Source organism: Salmo salar, chromosome ssa25 (genome assembly GCF_905237065.1).
Source record: "Salmo salar chromosome ssa25, Ssal_v3.1, whole genome shotgun sequence".
NCBI classification, from domain to species: domain Eukaryota; kingdom Metazoa; phylum Chordata; class Actinopteri; order Salmoniformes; family Salmonidae; genus Salmo; species Salmo salar.
The window spans coordinates 421807-443143 of record NC_059466.1 but is presented as its reverse complement, the minus strand read 5'-3'; positions in this window follow the sequence as shown (position 1 = coordinate 443143).

Below are 21337 nucleotides of genomic sequence, written 5' to 3'. Positions count from 1 at the left end.
ACCATTTTCACAAAAAATTGCAGATTTCTATTTTTGTCACCAAAAACGATGACTCCGATCATGCCGAACTAGCGACATTCTGGACAGGCCTAAAAAAACATTTTAAACCATTTTCACAAAAATTGCTGATTTCTATTTTGTCACCAAAAACGATGACTCCGATAATGCCGAACTAGCGACATTTTTGGACAGGCCTAAAAAACATTTTAAAACAATTTTCACAAAAAATCTCAGTTTTTTTTTTTTCATTTTTTGACACAAAAACAGTGACCCTGGTCATGCCAAACTATCGACATTCTGGACAGGCCTAAAAAAATATTTTATAACCATTTTCACAAAAATTGCAGATTTCTATTTTGTCCCTAAAAACGATGACTCCGATCATGCCGAACTAGCGACATTCTGGACAGGCCTAAAAAAAACATTTTAAAACCATTTCCACAAAAAATTGCAGATTTCTATTTTGTCCCTAAAAACGATGACTCCGATCATGCCGAAAAGCGACATTCTGGACAGGCCTAAAAAAAACTTTTTAGAACCATTTTCACAAAAATTGCAGATTTCTATTTTTGTCACCAAAAACGATGACTCCGATCATGCCGAACTAGCGACATTCTGGACAGGCCTAAAAAACATTTTAAAACCATTTCCACAAAAAATTGCAGATTTCTATTTTGTCCCTAAAAACGATGACTCCGATCATGCCGAAAAAGCGACATTCTGGAAAGGCCTAAAAAAAAATGTAAAAACCATTTTCAAAAAAAATTGCAGATTTCTATTTTTGACACCAAAAACGATGACTCCGATCATGCCGAACTAGCGACATTTTGGACAGGCCTAAAAAAAACATTTTAGAACCTTTTTCACAGAAAAAGCTCAGATTTTTTTTGTTCATTTTTTGACACAAAAACAGTGACCCCGGTCATGCCGAACTAGCGACATTCTGGACAGGCCTAAAAAAAAACATTTTAAAACCATTTTCACAAAAAATAGCAGATATTTTTTTTTCTTCATTTTTTGACACAAAAACAGTGACCCCGGTCATGCCGAACTATCGACATTCTGGACAGGCCTAAAAAATTTTTTTAAAACCATTTTCACAAAAAATTGCAGATATTTTTTTTCATTTTCGTGACACAAAACAGTGACCCCGGTCATGCCGAACTAGCGACATTCTGGACAGGCCTAAAAAAAACATTTTAAAACCATTTCCACAAAAATTGCAGATTTCTATTTTGTCCCTAAAAACGATGACTCCGATCATGCCGAACTAGCGACATTCTGGACAGGCTTAAAAAAAACATTTTAAAACCATTTTCACAAAAAATAGCAGATATTTTTTTTTCTTCATTATTTGACACCGGAACAGTGACCCCGGTCATGCCGAACTATCGACATTCTGGACAGGCCTAAAAAAAAAAATTAAAACCATTTTCACAAAAAATTGCAGATATTTTTTTTTCATTTTCGTGACACAAAAACAGTGACCCCGGTCATGCCGAACTAGCGACATTCTGGACAGGCCTAAAAAAAAAAATTCTAACCATTTTCACAAAAAATTGCTGATATTTTTTTTTCATTTTCGTGACACAAAAACAGTGACCCCGGTCATGCCGAACTAGCGACATTCTGGACAGGCCTAAAAAAAAAAATTAAAACCATTTTCACAAAAAATTGCAGATATTTTTTTTTCATTTTCGTGACACAAAACAGTGACCCCGGTCATGCCGAACTAGCGACATTCTGGACAGGCCTAAAAAAACCATTTGAAAACCATTTCCACCAAAAATTGCAGATTTCTATTTTGTCCCTAAAAACGATGACTCGATCATGCCGAACTAGCGACATTCTGGACAGGCTTAAAAAAACATTTTAAAACCATTTTCACAAAAAATAGCAGATATTTTTTTTTCTTCATTTTTTGACACCAGAACAGTGACCCCGGTCATGCCGAACTATCGACATTCTGGACAGGCCTAAAAAAAAAAATTAAAACCATTTTCACAAAAATTGCAGATATTTTTTTTCATTTTCGTGACACAAAAACAGTGACCCGGTCATGCCGAACTAGCGACATTCTGGACAGGCCTAAAAAAAAAATTAAAACCATTTCCACAAAAAATTGCAGATTTCTATTTTGTCCCTAAAAACGATGACTCCGATCATGCCGAACTAGCGACATTCTGGACAGGCCTTAAAAAAACATTTTAAAACAATTTTCACAAAAAATTGCAGATATTTTTTTTTCATTTTCCTGACACAAAAACAGTGACCCCGGTCATGCCGAACTAGCGACATTCTGGACAGGCCTAAAAAAAAACATTTTAAAACCATTTCCACAAAAAATTGCAGATTTCTATTTTGTCCATAAAAACGATGACTCCGATCATGCCGAACTAGCGACATTCTGGACAGGCCTAAAAAAACATTTTAAAACCATTTTCACAAAAAAATGCAGATTTCTATTTTTGTCACCAAAAACGATGACTCCGATCATGCCGAAAAAGCGACATTCTGGACAGGCCTAAAAAAAACTTTTTAGAACCATTTTCACAAAAAATTGCAGATTTCTATTTTTGTCACCAAAAACGATGTCTCCGATCATGCCGAACTAGCGACATTCTGGACAGGCCTAAAAAACATTTTAAAAGCAATTCCACAAAAAATTGCAGATTTCTATTTTGTCCCTAAAAACGATGACTCCGATCATGCCGAAAAGCGACATTCTGGAAAGGCCTAAAAAAAACATTTTAGAACCTTTTTCACAAAAAAGCTCAGATTTTTTTTGTTCATTTTTTGACACAAAAACAGTGACCCCGGTCATGCCGAACTAGCGACATTCTGGACAGGCCTAAAAAAACATTTTAGAACCATTTTCACAAAAAAACTCAATTTTTTTTTCTTCATTTTTGACACAAAAACAGTGACCCCGGGTCATGCCGAACTAGCGACATTCTGGACAGGCCAAAAAAAAAAGTAAAACCATTTTCACAAAAAATTGCAGATATTTTTTTTTCATTTTCCTGACACAAAAACAGTGACCCCGGTCATGCCGAACGAGCGACATTCTGGACAGCCCTAAAAAAAAAAATTAAAACCATTTTCACCAAAAATTGCAGATTTCTATTTTGTCCCTAAAAACGATGACTCCGATCATGCCGAACTAGCGACATTCTGGACAGGCCTAAAAAAAACATTTTAAAACCATTTTCACAAAAAATTGCAGATATTTTTTTTTCATTTTCCTGACACAAAAACAGTGACCCGGTCATGCCGAACTAGCGACATTCTGGACAGGCCTAAAAAAAAACATTTTAAAACCATTTCCACAAAAATTGCAGATTTCTTTTTGTCCATAAAAACGATGACTCCGATCATGCCGAACTAGCGACATTCTGGACAGGCCTAAAAAACATTTTAAAACCATTTTCACAAAAATTGCAGATTTCTATTTTTGTCACCAAAAACGATGTCTCCGATCATGCCGAACTAGCGACATTCTGGACAGGCCTAAAAAACATTTTAAAAGCAATTCCACAAAAATTGCAGATTTCTATTTTGTCCCTAAAAACGATGACTCCGATCATGCCGAAAAAGCGACATTCTGGAAAGGCCTAAAAAACATTTTAGAACCTTTTTCACAAAAAAAGCTCAGATTTTTTTTGTTCATTTTTTGACACAAAAACAGTGACCCCGGTCATGCCGAACTAGCGACATTCTGGACAGGCCTAAAAAAAAATTTTTGGAACCATTTTCACAAAAAACTCAATTTTTTTTCTTCATTTTTGACACAAAAACAGTGACCCCGGTCATGCCGAACTAGCGACATTCTGGACAGGCCAAAAAAAAAAAGTTAAACCATTTTCACAAAAAATTGCAGATATTTTTTTTTCATTTTCCTGACACAAAAACAGTGACCCCGGTCATGCCGAACGAGCGACATTCTGGACAAGCCTAAAAAAAAAAATTAAAACCATTTTCACCAAAAATTGCAGATTTCTATTTTGTCCCTAAAAACGATGACTCCGATCATGCCGAACTAGCGACATTCTGGACAGGCCTAAAAAAACATTTTAAAACCATTTTCACCAAAAATTGCAGATTTCTATTTTTGACACCAAAAACGATGACTCCGATCATGCCGAACTAGCGACATTCTGGACAGGCCTAAAAAAACATTTTAAAACCATTTTCACAAAAATTGCAGATTTCTATTTTTGTCACCAAAAACGATGACTCCGATAATGCCGAACTAGCGACATTTTTTGACAGGCCTAAAAAACATTTTAAAACAATTTTCACAAAAAATCTCAGATTTTTTTTTCATTTTTGACACAAAAACAGTGACCCTGGTCATGCCGAACTATCGACATTCTGGACAGGCCTAAAAAATATTTTATAACCATTTTCACAAAAAATTGCAGATTTCTATTTTGTCCCTAAAAACGATGACTCCGATCATGCCGAACTAGCGACATTCTGGACAGGCCTAAAAAAACATTTTAAAACCATTTCCACAAAAATTGCAGATTTCTATTTTGTCCCTAAAAACGATGACTCCGATCATGCCGAAAAAGCGACATTCTGGACAGGCCTAAAAAACTTTTTAGAACCATTTTCACAAAAATTGCAGATTTCTATTTTTGTCACCAAAAACGATGACTCCGATCATGCCGAACTAGCGACATTCTGGACAGGCCTAAGAAACATTTTAAAACCATTTCCACTAAAAATTGCAGATTTCTATTTTGTCCCTAAAAACGATGACTCCGATCATGCCGAAAAAGCGACATTCTGGAAAGGCCTAAAAAAAAATGTAAAAACCATTTTCAAAAAAAATTGCAGATTTCTATTTTTGACACCAAAAACGATGACTCCGATCATGCCGAACTAGCGACATTTTGGACAGGCCTAAAAAAAACATTTTAGAACCTTTTTCACAAAAAAGCTCAGATTTTTTTGTTCATTTTTGACACAAAAACAGTGACCCGGTCATGCCGAACTAGCGACATTCTGGACAGGCCTAAAAAAAACATTTTAGAACCATTTTCACAAAAAACTCAATTTTTTTTGCTTCATTTTTTGACACAAAAACAGTGACCCGGTCATGCCGAACTATCGACATTCTGGACAGGCCTAAAAAAACATTTTAGAACCTTTTTCACAAAAAAGCTCAGATTTTTTTTTGTTCATTTTTTGACACAAAAACAGTGACCCCGGTCATGCCGAACTAGCGACATTCTGGACAGGCCTAAAAAAACATTTTAGAACCATTTTCACAAAAAAACTCACATTTTTTTTTCTTCATTTTTTGACACAAAAACAGTGACCCGGTCATGCCGAACTAGCGACATTCTGGACAGGCCAAAAAAAAAAGTAAAACCATTTTCACAAAAAATTGCAGATATTTTTTTTTCATTTTCATGACACAAAAACAGTGACCCCGGTCATGCCGAACTAGCGACATTCTGAACAGGCCTAAAAAAAAACATTTTAAAACCATTTCCACAAAAAATTGCAGATTTCTATTTTGTCCCTAAAAACGATGACTCCGATCATGCCGAAAAAGCGACATTCTGGACAGGCCTAAAAAAAACTTTTTAGAACCATTTTCACAAAAAATTGCAGATTTCTATTTTTGTCACCAAAAACGATGACTCCGATCATGCCGAACTAGCGACATTCTGGACAGGCCTAAGAAACATTTTAAAACCATTTCCACTAAAAATTGCAGATTTCTATTTTGTCCCTAAAAACGATGACTCCGATCATGCCGAAAAAGCGACATTCTGGAAAGGCCTAAAAAAAAATGTAAAAACCATTTTCTAAAAAAATTGCAGATTTCTATTTTTGACACCAAAAACGATGACTCCGATCATGCCGAACTAGCGACATTTTGGACAGGCCTAAAAAAAACATTTTAGAACCTTTTTCACAAAAAAAGCTCAGATTTTTTTTGTTCATTTTTTGACACAAAAACAGTGACCCCGGTCATGCCGAACTAGCGACATTCTGGACAGGCCTAAAAAAAACATTTTAGAACCATTTTCACAAAAAAAACTCAAATTTTTTTGCTTCATTTTTTGACACAAAAACAGTGACCCCGGTCATGCCGAACTATCGACATTCTGGACAGGCCTAAAAAAAACATTTTAGAACCTTTTTCACAAAAAAAGCTCAGATTTTTTTTGTTCATTTTTTGACACAAAAACAGTGACCCCGGTCATGCCGAACTAGCGACATTCTGGACAGGCCTAAAAAAAACATTTTAGAACCATTTTCACAAAAAAACTCACATTTTTTTTCTTCATTTTTTGACACAAAAACAGTGACCCCGGTCATGCCGAACTAGCGACATTCTGGACAGGCCAAAAAAAAAAAGTAAAACCATTTTCACAAAAATTGCAGATATTTTTTTCATTTTCCTGACACAAAAACAGTGACCCCGGTCATGCCGAACTAGCGACATTCTGGACAGGCCTAAAAAAAACATTTTAAAACCATTTCCACAAAAAATTGCAGATTTCTATTTTGTCCATAAAAACGATGACTCCGATCATGCCGAACTAGCGACATTCTGGACAGGCCTAAAAAACATTTTAAAACCATTTTCACAAAAAATTGCAGATTTCTATTTTTGTCACCAAAAACGATGACTCCGATCATGCGAAAAGCGACATTCTGGACAGGCTTAAAAAAAACTTTTTAGAACCATTTTCACAAAAATTGCAGATTTCTATTTTTGTCACGAAAACGATGTCTCCGATCATGCCGAACTAGCGACATTCTGGACAGGCCTAAAAAACATTTTAAAAGCAATTCCACAAAAATTGCAGATTTCTATTTTGTCCCTAAAAACGATGACTCCGATCATGCCGAAAAAGCGACATTCTGGAAAGGCCTAAAAAACATTTTAGAACCTTTTTCACAAAAAAGCTCAGATTTTTTTGTTCATTTTTTTACACAAAAACAGTGACCCCGGTCATGCCGAACTAGCGACATTCTGGACAGGCCTAAAAAAAACATTTTTAAACCATTTTCACAAAAAATTGCTGATTTCTATTTTTGTCACCAAAAACGATGACTCCGATAATGCCGAACTAGCGACATTTTTGGACAGGCCTAAAAAAACATTTTAAAACAATTTTCACAAAAAATCTCAGATTTTTTTTTAATTTTCTGACACAAAAACAGTGACCCTGGTCATGCCGAACGATCGACATTCTGGACAGGCCTAAAAAAATATTTTATAACCATTTTCACAAAAATTGCAGATTTCTATTTTGTCCCTAAAAACGATGACTCCGATCATGCCGAACTAGCGACATTCTGGACAGGCCTAAAAAAAACATTTTAAAACCATTTCCACAAAAATTGCAGATTTCTATTTTGTCCCTAAAAACGATGACTCCGATCATGCCGAAAAAGCGACATTCTGGACAGGCCTAAAAAAACTTTTTAGAACCATTTTCACAAAAATTGCAGATTTCTATTTTTGTCACCAAAAACGATGACTCCGATCATGCCGAACTAGCGACATTCTGGACAGGCCTAAAAAACATTTTAAAACCATTTCCACTAAAAATTGCAGATTTCTATTTTGTCCCTAAAAACGATGACTCCGATCATGCCGAAAAAGCGACATTCTGGAAAGGCCTAAAAAAATTTAAAACCATTTTCAAAAAAATTGCAGATTTCTATTTTTGACACCAAAACGATGACTCCGATCATGCCGAACTAGCGACATTTTGGACAGGCCTAAAAAACATTTTAGAACCTTTTTCACAAAAAAAGCTCAGATTTTTTGTTCATTTTTGACACAAAAACAGTGACCCCGGTCATGCCGAACTAGCGACATTCTGGACAGGCCTAAAAAAAACATTTTAAAACCATTTCCACAAAAAATTGCAGATTTCTATTTTGTCCCTAAAACGATGACTCCGATCATGCCGAACTAGCGACATTCTGGACAGGCCTAAAAAAACATTTTAAAACCATTTTCACAAAAAATTGCAGATTTCTATTTTGTCCGTAAAAACGATGACTCCGATCATGCTGAAAAAAAGCGACATTCTGGACAGGCCTAAAAAACTTTTTAGAACCATTTCCACAAAAATTGCAGATTTCTATTTTGTCCCTAAAAACGATGACTCCGATCATGCCGAACTAGCGACATTCTGGACAGGCCTAAAAAAAACATTTTAAAACCATTTCCACAAAAAATTGCAGATTTCTATTTTGTCCCTAAAAACGATGACTCGATCATGCCGAACTAGCGACATTCTGGACAGGCCAAAAAAAAAGGAAAACCATTTTCACAAAAATTGCAGATTTCTATTTTGTCCATAAAAACGATGACTCCGATCATGCCGAACTAGCGACATTCTGGACAGGCTTAAAAAAAAACATTTTAAAACCATTTTCACAAAAAATTGCAGATTTCTATTTTGTCCCTAAAAACGATGACCCCGATCATGCCGAACTAGCGACATTCTGGACAGGCCTAAAAAAACATTTTAAAACCTTTTTCACAAAAATTGCAGATTTCTATTTTGACACCAAAACCGATGACTCCGATCATGCCGAACTAGCGACATTCTGGACAGGCCTAAAAAAAATTTTAAAACCATTTTCACAAAAATTGCAGATTTCTATTTTTGTCACCAAAAACGATGACTCCGATCATGCCGAACTAGCGACATTCTGGACAGGCCTAAAAAACATTTTTAAACCATTTTCACAAAAAATTGCTGATTTCTATTTTGTCACCAAAAACGATGACTCCGATAATGCCGGAACTAGCGACATTTTTGGACAGGCCTAAAAAACATTTTAAAACAATTTTCACTAAAATCTCAGATTTTTTTTCATTTTGACACAAAAACAGTGACCCTGGTCATGCCGAACTATCGACATTCTGGACAGGCCTAAAAAAATATTTTATAACCATTTTCACCCAAAATTGCAGATTTCTATTTTGTCCCTAAAAACGATGACTCGATCATGCCGAACTAGCGACATTCTGGACAGGCCAAAAAAAAAAGGAAAACCATTTTCACAAAAAATTGCAGATTTCTATTTTGTCCATAAAAACGATGACTCCGATCATGCCGAACTAGCGACATTCTGGACAGGCTTAAAAAAAAACATTTTAAAACCATTTTCACAAAAATTGCAGATTTCTATTTTGTCCCTAAAAACGATGACTCGATCATGCCGAACTAGCGACATTCTGGACAGGCCTAAAAAACATTTTAAAACCTTTTTCACAAAAAATTGCAGATTTCTATTTTTGACACCAAAACGATGACTCCGATCATGCCGAACTAGCGACATTCTGGACAGGCCTAAAAAAAATTTTAAAACCATTTTCACAAAAAATTGCAGATTTCTATTTTTGTCACCAAAAACGATGACTCCGATCATGCCGAACTAGCGACATTCTGGACAGGCCTAAAAAAACATTTTTAAACCATTTTCACAAAAATTGCTGATTTCTATTTTTGTCACCAAAAACGATGACTCCGATAATGCCGAACTAGCGACATTTTTGGACAGGCCTAAAAAACATTTTAAAACAATTTTCACTAAAAATCTCAGATTTTTTTTTTCATTTTGACACAAAACAGTGACCCTGGTCATGCCGAACTATCGACATTCTGGACAGGCCTAAAAAAATATTTTATAACCATTTTCACCAAAATTGCAGATTTCTATTTTGTCCCTAAAAACGATGACTCCGATCATGCCGAACTAGCGACATTCTGGACAGGCCAAAAAAAAAAAAGGAAAACCATTTTCACAAAAAATTGCAGATTTCTATTTTGTCCATAAAAACGATGACTCCGATCATGCCGAACTAGCGACATTCTGGACAGGCTTAAAAAAAACATTTTAAAACCATTTTCACAAAAAATTGCAGATTTCTATTTTGTCCCTAAAAACGATGACTCCGATCATGCCGAACTAGCGACATTCTGGACAGGCCTAAAAAACATTTTAAAACCTTTTTCACAAAAAATTGCAGATTTCTATTTTTGACACCAAAAACGATGACTCCGATCATGCCGAACTAGCGACATTCTGGACAGGCCTAAAAAAAAAATTTTAAAACCATTTTCACAAAAATTGCAGATTTCTATTTTTGTCACCAAAACGATGACTCCGATCATGCCGAACTAGCGACATTCTGGACAGGCCTAAAAAAACATTTTAAACCATTTTCACAAAAATTGCTGATTTCTATTTTTGTCACCAAAAACGATGACTCCGATAATGCCGAACTAAGCGACATTTTTGGACAGGCCTAAAAAACATTTTAAAACAATTTTCACAAAAATCTCAGATTTTTTTTTTCATTTTTTGACACAAAAACAGTGACCCTGGTCATGCCGAACTATCGACATTCTGGACAGGCCTAAAAATATTTTATAACCATTTTCACAAAAATTGCAGATTTCTATTTTGTCCCTAAAAACGATGACTCCGATCATGCCGAACTAGCGACATTCTGGACAGGCCTAAAAAAAACATTTTAAAACCATTTCCACAAAAAATTGCAGATTTCTATTTTGTCCCTAAAAACGATGACTCCGATCATGCCGAAAAAGCGACATTCTGGACAGGCCTAAAAAACTTTTTAGAACCATTTTCACAAAAAATTGCAGATTTCTATTTTTGTCACCAAAAACGATGACTCGATCATGCCGAACTAGCGACATTCTGGACAGGCCTAAAAACATTTTAAAACCATTTCCACTAAAAATTGCAGATTTCTATTTTGTCCCTAAAAACGATGACTCCGATCATGCCGAAAAAGCGACATTCTGGAAAGGCCTAAAAAAAAATGTAAAAACCATTTTCAAAAAAAATTGCAGATTTCTATTTTTGACACCAAAAACGATGACTCCGATCATGCCGAACTAGCGACATTTTGGACAGGCCTAAAAAAACATTTTAGAACCTTTTTCACAAAAAAAGCTCAGATTTTTTGTTCATTTTTTGACACAAAACAGTGACCCCGGTCATGCCGAACTCAGCGACATTCTGGACAGGCCTAAAAAAACATTTTAGAACCATTTTCACAAAAAAACTCAATTTTTTTTCTTCATTTTTGACACAAAAACAGTGACCCCGGTCATGCCGAACTATCGACATTCTGGACAGGCCTAAAAAAAAAATTAAAACCATTTTCACAAAAAATTGCAGCTATTTTTTTCATTTCGTGACACAAAAACAGTGACCCCGGTCATGCCGAACTAGCGACATTCTGGACAGGCCTAAAAAAACATTTTAAAACCATTTCCACAAAAATTGCAGATTTCTATTTTGTCCCTAAAAACGATGACTCCGATCATGCCGAACTAGCGACATTCTGGACAGGCCTAAAAAAACATTTTAAAACCATTTCCACAAAAATTGCAGATTTCTATTTTGTCCGTAAAAACGATGACTCCGATCATGCTGAAAAAGCGACATTCTGGACAGGCCTAAAAAAAACTTTTTTAGAACCATTTCCACAAAAATTGCAGATTTCTATTTTGTCCCTAAAAACGATGACTCCGATCATGCCGAACTAGCGACATTCTGGACAGGCCTAAAAAAACATTTTAAAACCATTTCCACAAAAATTGCAGATTTCTATTTTGTCCCTAAAAACGATGACTCCGATCATGCCGAACTAGCGACATTCTGGACAGGCCAAAAAAAAAAATGTAAAACCATTTTCACAAAAATTGCAGATTTCTATTTTGTCCCAAAAACGATGACTCCGATCATGCCGAACTAGCGACATTCTGGACAGGCCTAAAAAAAACATTTTAAAACCATTTTCACAAAAAATTGCAGATTTCTATTTTGTCCCTAAAAACGATGACTCCGATCATGCCGAACTAGCGACATTCTGGACAGGCCTAAAAAAACATTTTAAAACCTTTTTCACAAAAAATTGCAGATTTTCTATTTTTGACACCAAAACGATGACTCCGATCATGCCGAACTAGCGACATTCTGGACAGGCCTAAAAAAAAAATTTTAAAACCATTTTCACAAAAATTGCAGATTTCTATTTTGTCACCAAAAACGGTGACTCCGATCATGCCGAACTAGCGACATTCTGGACAGGCCTAAAAAAAACATTTTAAAACCATTTTCACAAAAATTGCTGATTTCTATTTTTGTCACCAAAAACGATGACTCCGATAATGCCGAACTAGCGACATTTTTGGACAGGCCTAAAAAAACATTTTAAAACAATTTTCACAAAAAATCGCAGATTTTTTTTTCATTTTTTGACACAAAAACGGTGACCCCGGTCATGCCGAACTATCGACATTCTGGACAGGCCTAAAAAACATTTTAAAACCTTTTTCACAAAATTGCAGATTTCTATTTTTGACACCAAAAACGATGACTCCGATCATGCCGAACTAGCGACATTCTGGACAGGCCTAAAAAAAAATTTTAAAACCATTTTCACAAAAATTGCAGATTTCTATTTTGTCACCAAAAACGATGACTCCGATCATGCCGAACTAGCGACATTCTGGACAGGCCTAAAAAAACATTTTTAAACCATTTTCACAAAAATTGCTGATTTCTATTTTTGTCACCAAAAACGATGACTCCGATAATGCCGAACTAGCGACATTTTTGGACAGGCCTAAAAAACATTTTAAAACAATTTTCACAAAAATCTCAGATTTTTTTTTCATTTTTGACACAAAAACAGTGACCCTGGTCATGCCGAACTATCGACATTCTGGACAGGCCTAAAAAAATATTTTATAACCATTTTCACCAAAAATTGCAGATTTCTATTTTGTCCCTAAAAACGATGACTCCGATCATGCCGAACTAGCGACATTCTGGACAGGCCAAAAAAAAAAAAGGAAAACCATTTTCACAAAAAATTGCAGATTTCTATTTTGTCCATAAAAACGATGACTCCGATCATGCCGAACAAGCGACATTCTGGACAGGCCTAAAAAAACATTTTAAAACCATTTCCACTAAAAATTGCAGATTTCTATTTTGTCCCTAAAAACGATGACTCCGATCATGCCGAAAAAGCGACATTCTGGAAAGGCCTAAAAAAAATGTAAAAACCATTTTCAAAAAAATTGCAGATTTCTATTTTTGACACCAAAAACGATGACTCCGATCATGCCGAACTAGCGACATTTTGGACAGGCCTAAAAAAACATTTTAGAACCTTTTTCACAAAAAAGCTCAGATTTTTTTGTTCATTTTTTGACACAAAAACAGTGACCCCGGTCATGCCGAACTAGCGACATTCTGGACAGGCCTAAAAAAAACATTTTAAAACCATTTCCACAAAAATTGCAGATTTCTATTTTGTCCATAAAAACGATGACTCCGATCATGCCGAACTAGCGACATTCTGGACAGGCCTAAAAAAAACATTTTAAAACCATTTTCACAAAAAATTGCAGATTTCTATTTTTGTCACCAAAAACGATGACTCCGATCATGCCGAAAAAGCGACATTCTGGACAGGCTTAAAAAAACTTTTTAGAACCATTTTCACAAAAATTGCAGATTTCTATTTTTGTCACCAAAAACGATGTCTCCGATCATGCCGAACTAGCGACATTCTGGACAGGCCTAAAAAACATTTTAAAAGCAATTCCACAAAAAATTGCAGATTTCTATTTTGTCCCTAAAAACGATGACTCCGATCATGCCGAAAAAGCGACATTCTGGAAAGGCCTAAAAAAACATTTTAGAACCTTTTTCACAAAAAAGCTCAGATTTTTTTGTTCATTTTTGACACAAAAACAGTGACCCCCAAGGTCATGCCGAACTAGCGACATTCTGGACAGGCCAAAAAAAAAGTAAAACCATTTTCACAAAAAATTGCAGATATTTTTTTTTCATTTTCCTGACACAAAAACAGTGACCCCGGTCATGCCGAACGAGCGACATTCTGGACAGGCCTAAAAAAAAAAATTAAAACCATTTTCACCAAAAATTGCAGAATTCTATTTTGTCCCTAAAAACGATGACTCCGATCATGCCGAACTAGCGACATTCTGGACAGGCCTAAAAAAAACATTTTAAAACCATTTTCACCAAAAATTGCAGATTTCTATTTTTGACACCAAAAACGATGACTCCGATCATGCCGAACTAGCGACATTCTGGACAGGCCTAAAAAATACATTTTAAAACCATTTTCACAAAAAATTGCAGATTTCTATTTTTGTCACCAAAAACGATGACTCCGATCATGCCGAACTAGCGACATTCTGGACAGGCCTAAAAAAACATTTTTAAACCATTTTCACAAAAAATTGCTGATTTCTATTTTTGTCACCAAAAACGATGACTCCGATAATGCCGAACTAGCGACATTTTTGGACAGGCCTAAAAAACATTTTAAAACAATTTTCACAAAAAATCTCAGTTTTTTTTTTTTCATTTTTTGACACAAAAACAGTGACCCTGGTCATGCCAAACTATCGACATTCTGGACAGGCCTAAAAAAATATTTTATAACCATTTTCACAAAAAATTGCAGATTTCTATTTTGTCCCTAAAAACGATGACTCCGATCATGCCGAACTAGAGACATTCTGGACAGGCCTAAAAAAAACATTTTAAAACCATTTCCACAAAAAATTGCAGATTTCTATTTTGTCCCTAAAAACGATGACTCCGATCATGCCGAAAAAGCGACATTCTGGACAGGCCTAAAAAAAACTTTTTTGGACCATTTTCACAAAAAATTGCAGATTTCTATTTTTGTCACCAAAACGATGACTCCGATCATGCCGAACTAGCGACATTCTGGACAGGCCTAAAAAACATTTTAAAACCATTTCCACAAAAATTGCAGATTTCTATTTTGTCCCTAAAAACGATGACTCCGATCATGCCGAAAAAGCGACATTCTGGAAAGGCCTAAAAAAAATGTAAAAACCATTTTCAAAAAAATTGCAGATTTCTATTTTTGACACCAAAAACGATGACTCCGATCATGCCGAACTAGCGACATTTTGGACAGGCCTAAAAAAACATTTTAGAACCTTTTTCACAAAAAAAGCTCAGATTTTTTTGTTCATTTTTGACACAAAAACAGTGACCCCGGTCATGCCGAACTAGCGACATTCTGGACAGGCCTAAAAAAAACATTTTAGAACCATTTTCACAAAAAAAACTCAATTTTTTTTTTCTTCATTTTTTGACACAAAAACAGTGACCCCGGTCATGCCGAACTATCGACATTCTGGACAGGCCTAAAAAAAAAAATTAAAACCATTTTCACAAAAAATTGCAGCTATTTTTTTCATTTTCGTGACACAAAAACAGTGACCCCGGTCATGCCGAACTAGCGACATTCTGGACAGGCCTAAAAAAACATTTTAAAACCATTTCCACAAAAATTGCAGATTTCTATTTTGTCCCTAAAAACGATGACTCGATCATGCCGAACTAGCGACATTCTGGACAGGCCTAAAAAAACATTTTAAAACCATTTCCACAAAAATTGCAGATTTCTATTTTGTCCGTAAAAACGATGACTCCGATCATGCTGAAAAAAGCGACATTCTGGACAGGCCTAAAAAACTTTTTTAGAACCATTTCCACAAAAAAATTGCAGATTTCTATTTTGTCCCTAAAAACGATGACTCCGATCATGCCGAACTAGCGACATTCTGGACAGGCCTAAAAAAAACATTTTAAAACCATTTCCACAAAAAATTGCAGATTTCTATTTTGTCCCTAAAAACGATGACTCCGATCATGCCGAACTAGCGACATTCTGGACAGGCCTAAAAAAAACATTTTAAAACCATTTCCACAAAAAATTGCAGATTTCTATTTTGTCCGTAAAAACGATGACTCCGATCATGCTGAAAAAAGCGACATTCTGGACAGGCCTAAAAAAACTTTTTAGAACCATTTTCACAAAAAATTGCAGATTTATATTTTTGTCACCAAAAACGATGACTCCGATCATGTCGAACTAGCGACATTCTGGACAGGCCTAAAAAACATTTTAAAACCATTTCCACAAAAAATTGCAGATTTCTATTTTGTCCCTAAAAACGATGACTCGATCATGCCGAAAAGCGACATTCTGGAAAGGCCTAAAAAAATGTAAAAACCATTTTCACCAAAAATTGCAGATTTCTATTTTTGACACCAAAAACGATGACTCCGATCATGCCGAACTAGCGACATTCTGGACAGGCTTAAAAAAACATTTTAAAACCATTTTCACCAAAAATTGCAGATATTTTTTTCTTCATTTTTGACACAAAAACAGTGACCCGGTCATGCCGGAACTATCGACATTCTGGACAGGCCTAAAAAAAAAATTAAAACCATTTTCACAAAAATTGCAGATATTTTTTTCATTTTCGTGACACAAAAACAGTGACTCCGATCATGCCGAACTAGCGAAATTCTGGACAGTCCTAAAAAACATTTTAAAACCATTTCCACAAAAAATTGCAGATTTCTATTTTGTCCCTAAAAACGATGACTCCGATCATGCCGAACTATCGACATTCTGGACAGGCCTAAAAAAAAAAATTAAAACCATTTTCACAAAAAATTGCAGATATTTTTTTTTCATTTTCGTGACACAAAAACAGTGACCCCGGTCATGCCGAACTAGCGACATTCTGGAAAGGCCTAAAAAAAAAATTAAAACCATTTTCACAAAATTGCAGATATTTTTTTTCATTTTCGTGACACAAAAACAGTGACCCCGGTCATGCCGAACTATCGACATTCTGGACAGGCCTAAAAAAAAAATTAAAACCATTTTCACAAAAAATAGCAGATATTTTTTTTCTTCATTTTTGACACCAGAACAGTGACCCCGGTCATGCCGAACTATCGACATTCTGGACAGGCCTAAAAAAATAATTAAAACCATTTCCACAAAAAATTGCAGATTTCTATTTTGTCCCTAAAAACGATGACTCCGATCATGCCGAACTAGCGACATTCTGGACAGGCCTTAAAAAAACATTTTAAAACCATTTTCACAAAAATTGCAGATATCTATTTTTGACACCAAAAACGATGACTCCGATCATGCCGAACTAAGCGACATTTGGACAGGCCTAAAAAAACATTTTAGAACCATTTTCACAAAAAAGCTCAATTTTTTTGTTCATTTTTTGACACAAAAACGGTGACCCCGGTCATGCCGAACTAGCGACATTCTGGACAGGCCAAAAAAAAAGGAAAACCATTTTCACAAAAAATTGCAGATTTCTATTTTGTCCCTAAAAACGATGACTCCGATCATGCCGAACTAGCGACATTCTGGACAGGCTTAAAAAAACATTTTAAAACCATTTTCACAAAAAATTGCAGATTTCTATTTTTGACACCAAAACGATGACTCCGATCATGCCGAACTAAGCGACATTCTGGACAGGCCTAAAAAAACATTTTAAAACCATTTTCACAAAAATTGCAGATTTCTATTTTTGTCACCAAAACGATGACTCGATCATGCCGAACTAGCGACATTCTGGACAGGCCTAAAAAACATTTTTAAACCATTTTCACAAAAAATTGCTGATTTCTATTTTTGTCACCAAAAACGATGACTCCGATAATGCCGAACTAGCGACATTTTTGGACAGGCCTAAAAAACATTTTAAAACAATTTTCACAAAAAATCTCAGATTTTTTTTTTCATTTTTGACACAAAAACAGTGACCCTGGTCATGCCGAACTATCGACATTCTGGACAGGCCTAAAAAATATTTTATAACCATTTTCACAAAAAATTGCTGATTTCTATTTTGTCCCTAAAAACGATGACTCCGATCATGCCGAACTAGCGACATTCTGGACAGGCCTAAAAAAAACATTTTAAAACCATTTCCACAAAAAATTGCAGATTTCTATTTTGTCCCTAAAAACGATGACTCCGATCATGCTGAAAAAGCGACATTCTGGACAGGCCTAAAAAAAACTTTTTTAGAACCATTTTCACATAAAATTGCAGATTTCTATTTTTGTCACCAAAAACGATGACTCCGACCATGCCGAACTAGGGACTTTCTGGACAGGCCTAAAAAACATTTTAAAACCATTTCCAAAAAAAATTGCAGATTTCTATTTTTGACACCAAAAACGATGACTCCGATCATGCCGAACTAGCGACATTTTGGACAGGCCTAAAAAAAACATTTTAGAACCTTTTTCACAAAAAAGCTCAGATTTTTTTGTTCATTTTTGACACAAAAACAGTGACCCCGGTCATGCCGAACTATCGACATTCTGGACAGGCCTAAAAAAAAAAATTAAAACCATTTTCACAAAAAATTGCAGCTATTTTTTTTTCATTTTCGTGACACAAAAACAGTGACCCCGGTCATGCCGAACTAGCGACATTCTGGACAGGCCTAAAAAAACATTTTAAAACCATTTCCACAAAAAATTGCAGATTTCTATTTTGTCCCTAAAAACGATGACTCCGATCATGCCGAACTAGCGACATTCTGGACAGGCCTAAAAAAAACATTTTAAAACCATTTCCACAAAAAATTGCAGATTTCTATTTTGTCCGTAAAAACGATGACTCCGATCATGCTGAAAAAAGCGACATTCTGGACAGGCCTAAAAAAACTTTTTAGAACCATTTCCACAAAAAATTGCAGATTTCTATTTTGTCCCTAAAAACGATGACTCCGATCATGCCGAACTAGCGACATTCTGGACAGGCCTAAAAAAAACATTTTAAAACCATTTCCACAAAAAATTGCAGATTTCTATTTTGTCCCTAAAAACGATGACTCCGATCATGCCGAACTAGCGACATTCTGGACAGGCCAAAAAAAACATTTTAAAACCATTTCCACAAAAATTGCAGATTTCTATTTTGTCCGTAAAACGATGACTCCGATCATGCTGAAAAAGCGACATTCTGGACAGGCCTAAAAAAACTTTTTTAGAACCATTTTCACAAAAAATTGCAGATTTATATTTTTGTCACCAAAAACGATGACTCGATCATGCCGAACTAGCGACATTCTGGACAGGCCTAAAAAACATTTTAAAACCATTTCCACAAAAAATTGCAGATTTCTATTTTGTCCCTAAAAACGATGACTCCGATCATGCCGAAAAAGCGACATTCTGGAAAGGCCTAAAAAAAAATGTAAAAACCAATTTCACCAAAATTGCAGATTTCTATTTTTGACACCAAAAACGATGACTCGATCATGCCGAACTAGCGACATTCTGGACAGGCTTAAAAAAACATTTTAAAACCATTTTCACCAAAAATTGCAGATATTTTTTTCTTCATTTTTGACACAAAAACAGTGACCCCGGTCATGCCGAACTATCGACATTCTGGACAGGCCTAAAAAAAAATTAAAACCATTTTCACAAAAATTGCTGATATTTTTTTCATTTTCGTGACACAAAAACAGTGACTCCGATCATGCCGAACTAGCGAAATTCTGGACAGGCCTAAAAAAACATTTTAAAACCATTTCCACAAAAATTGCAGATTTCTATTTTGTCCCTAAAAACGATGACTCCGATCATGCCGAACTATCGACATTCTGGACAGGCCTAAAAAAAAAATTAAAACCATTTTCACAAAAAATTGCAGATATTTTTTTTCATTTTCGTGACACAAAACAATGACCCCGGTCATGCCGAACTAGCGACATTCTGGAAAGGCCTAAAAAAAATTAAAACCATTTTCACAAAAATTGCAGATATTTTTTTTCATTTTCGTGACACAAAAACAGTGACCCGGTCATGCCGAACTATCGACATTCTGGACAGGCCTAAAAAAAAAAATTAAAACCATTTCCACAAAAAATTGCAGATTTCTATTTTGTCCCTAAAAACGATGACTCCGATCATGCCGAACTAGCGACATTCTGGACAGGCCTTAAAAAAACATTTTAAAACCATTTTCACAAAAAATTGCAGATATCTATTTTTGACACCAAAAACGATGACTCCGATCATGCCGAACTAGCGACATTTTGGACAGGCCTAAAAAAAACATTTTAGAACCATTTTCACAAAAAAAGCTCAATTTTTTTTGTTCATTTTTTGACACAAAAACAGTGACCCCGGTCATGCCGAACTAGCGACATTCTGGACAGGCCAAAAAAAAAAAAGGAAAACCATTTTCACAAAAAATTGCAGATTTCTATTTTGTCCCTAAAAACGATGACTCCGATCATGCCGAACTAGCGACATTCTGGACAGGCTTAAAAAAAACATTTTAAAACCATTTTCACAAAAAATTGCAGATTTCTATTTTTGACACCAAAAACGATGACTCCGATCATGCCGAACTAGCGACATTCTGGACAGGCCTAAAAAATTATTTTATAACCATTTCCACAAAAATTGCAGATTTCTATTTTGTCCCTAAAAACGATGACTCGATCATGCTGAAAGCGACATTCTGGACAGGCCTAAAAAAAACTTTTTTAGAACCATTTTCACAAAAAATTGCAGATTTCTATTTTTGTCACCAAAAACGATGACTCCGATCATGCCGAACTAGCGACATTCTGGACAGGCCTAAAAAACATTTTAAAACCATTTTCACAAAAAATTGCAGATTTCTATTTTGTCCCAAAACGATGACTCCGATCATGCCGAACTAGCGACATTCTGGACAGGCCTAAAAAAACATTTTAAAACCATTTCCACAAAAAATTGCAGATTTCTATTTTGTCCCTAAAAAACGATGACTCCGATCATGCTGAAAAAAGCGACATTCTGGACAGGCCTAAAAAAACTTTTTAGAACCATTTCCACAAAAAATTGCAGATTTCTATTTTGTCCCTAAAAACGATGACTCCGATCATGCCGAACTAGCGACATTCTGGACAGGCCTAAAAAAACATTTTAAAACCATTTCCACAAAAAATTGCAGATTTCTATTTTGTCCCTAAAAACGATGACTCCGATCATGCCGAACTAAGCGACATTCTGGACAGGCCTAAAAAAACATTTTAAAACCATTTCCACAAAAATTGCAGATTTCTATTTTGTCCGTAAAAACGATGACTCCGATCATGCTGAAAAAGCGACATTCTGGACAGGCCTAAAAAACTTTTTAGAACCATTTTCACAAAAAATTGCAGATTTATATTTTTGTCACCAAAAACGATGACTCCGATCATGCCGAACTAGCGACATTCTGGACAGGCCTAAAAAACATTTTAAAACCATTTCCACAAAAAATTGCAGATTTCTATTTTGTCCCTAAAAACGATGACTCCGATCATGCCGAAAGAGCGACATTCTGGAAAGGCCTAAAAAAAAATTAAAAACCAATTTCACCAAAAATTGCAGATTT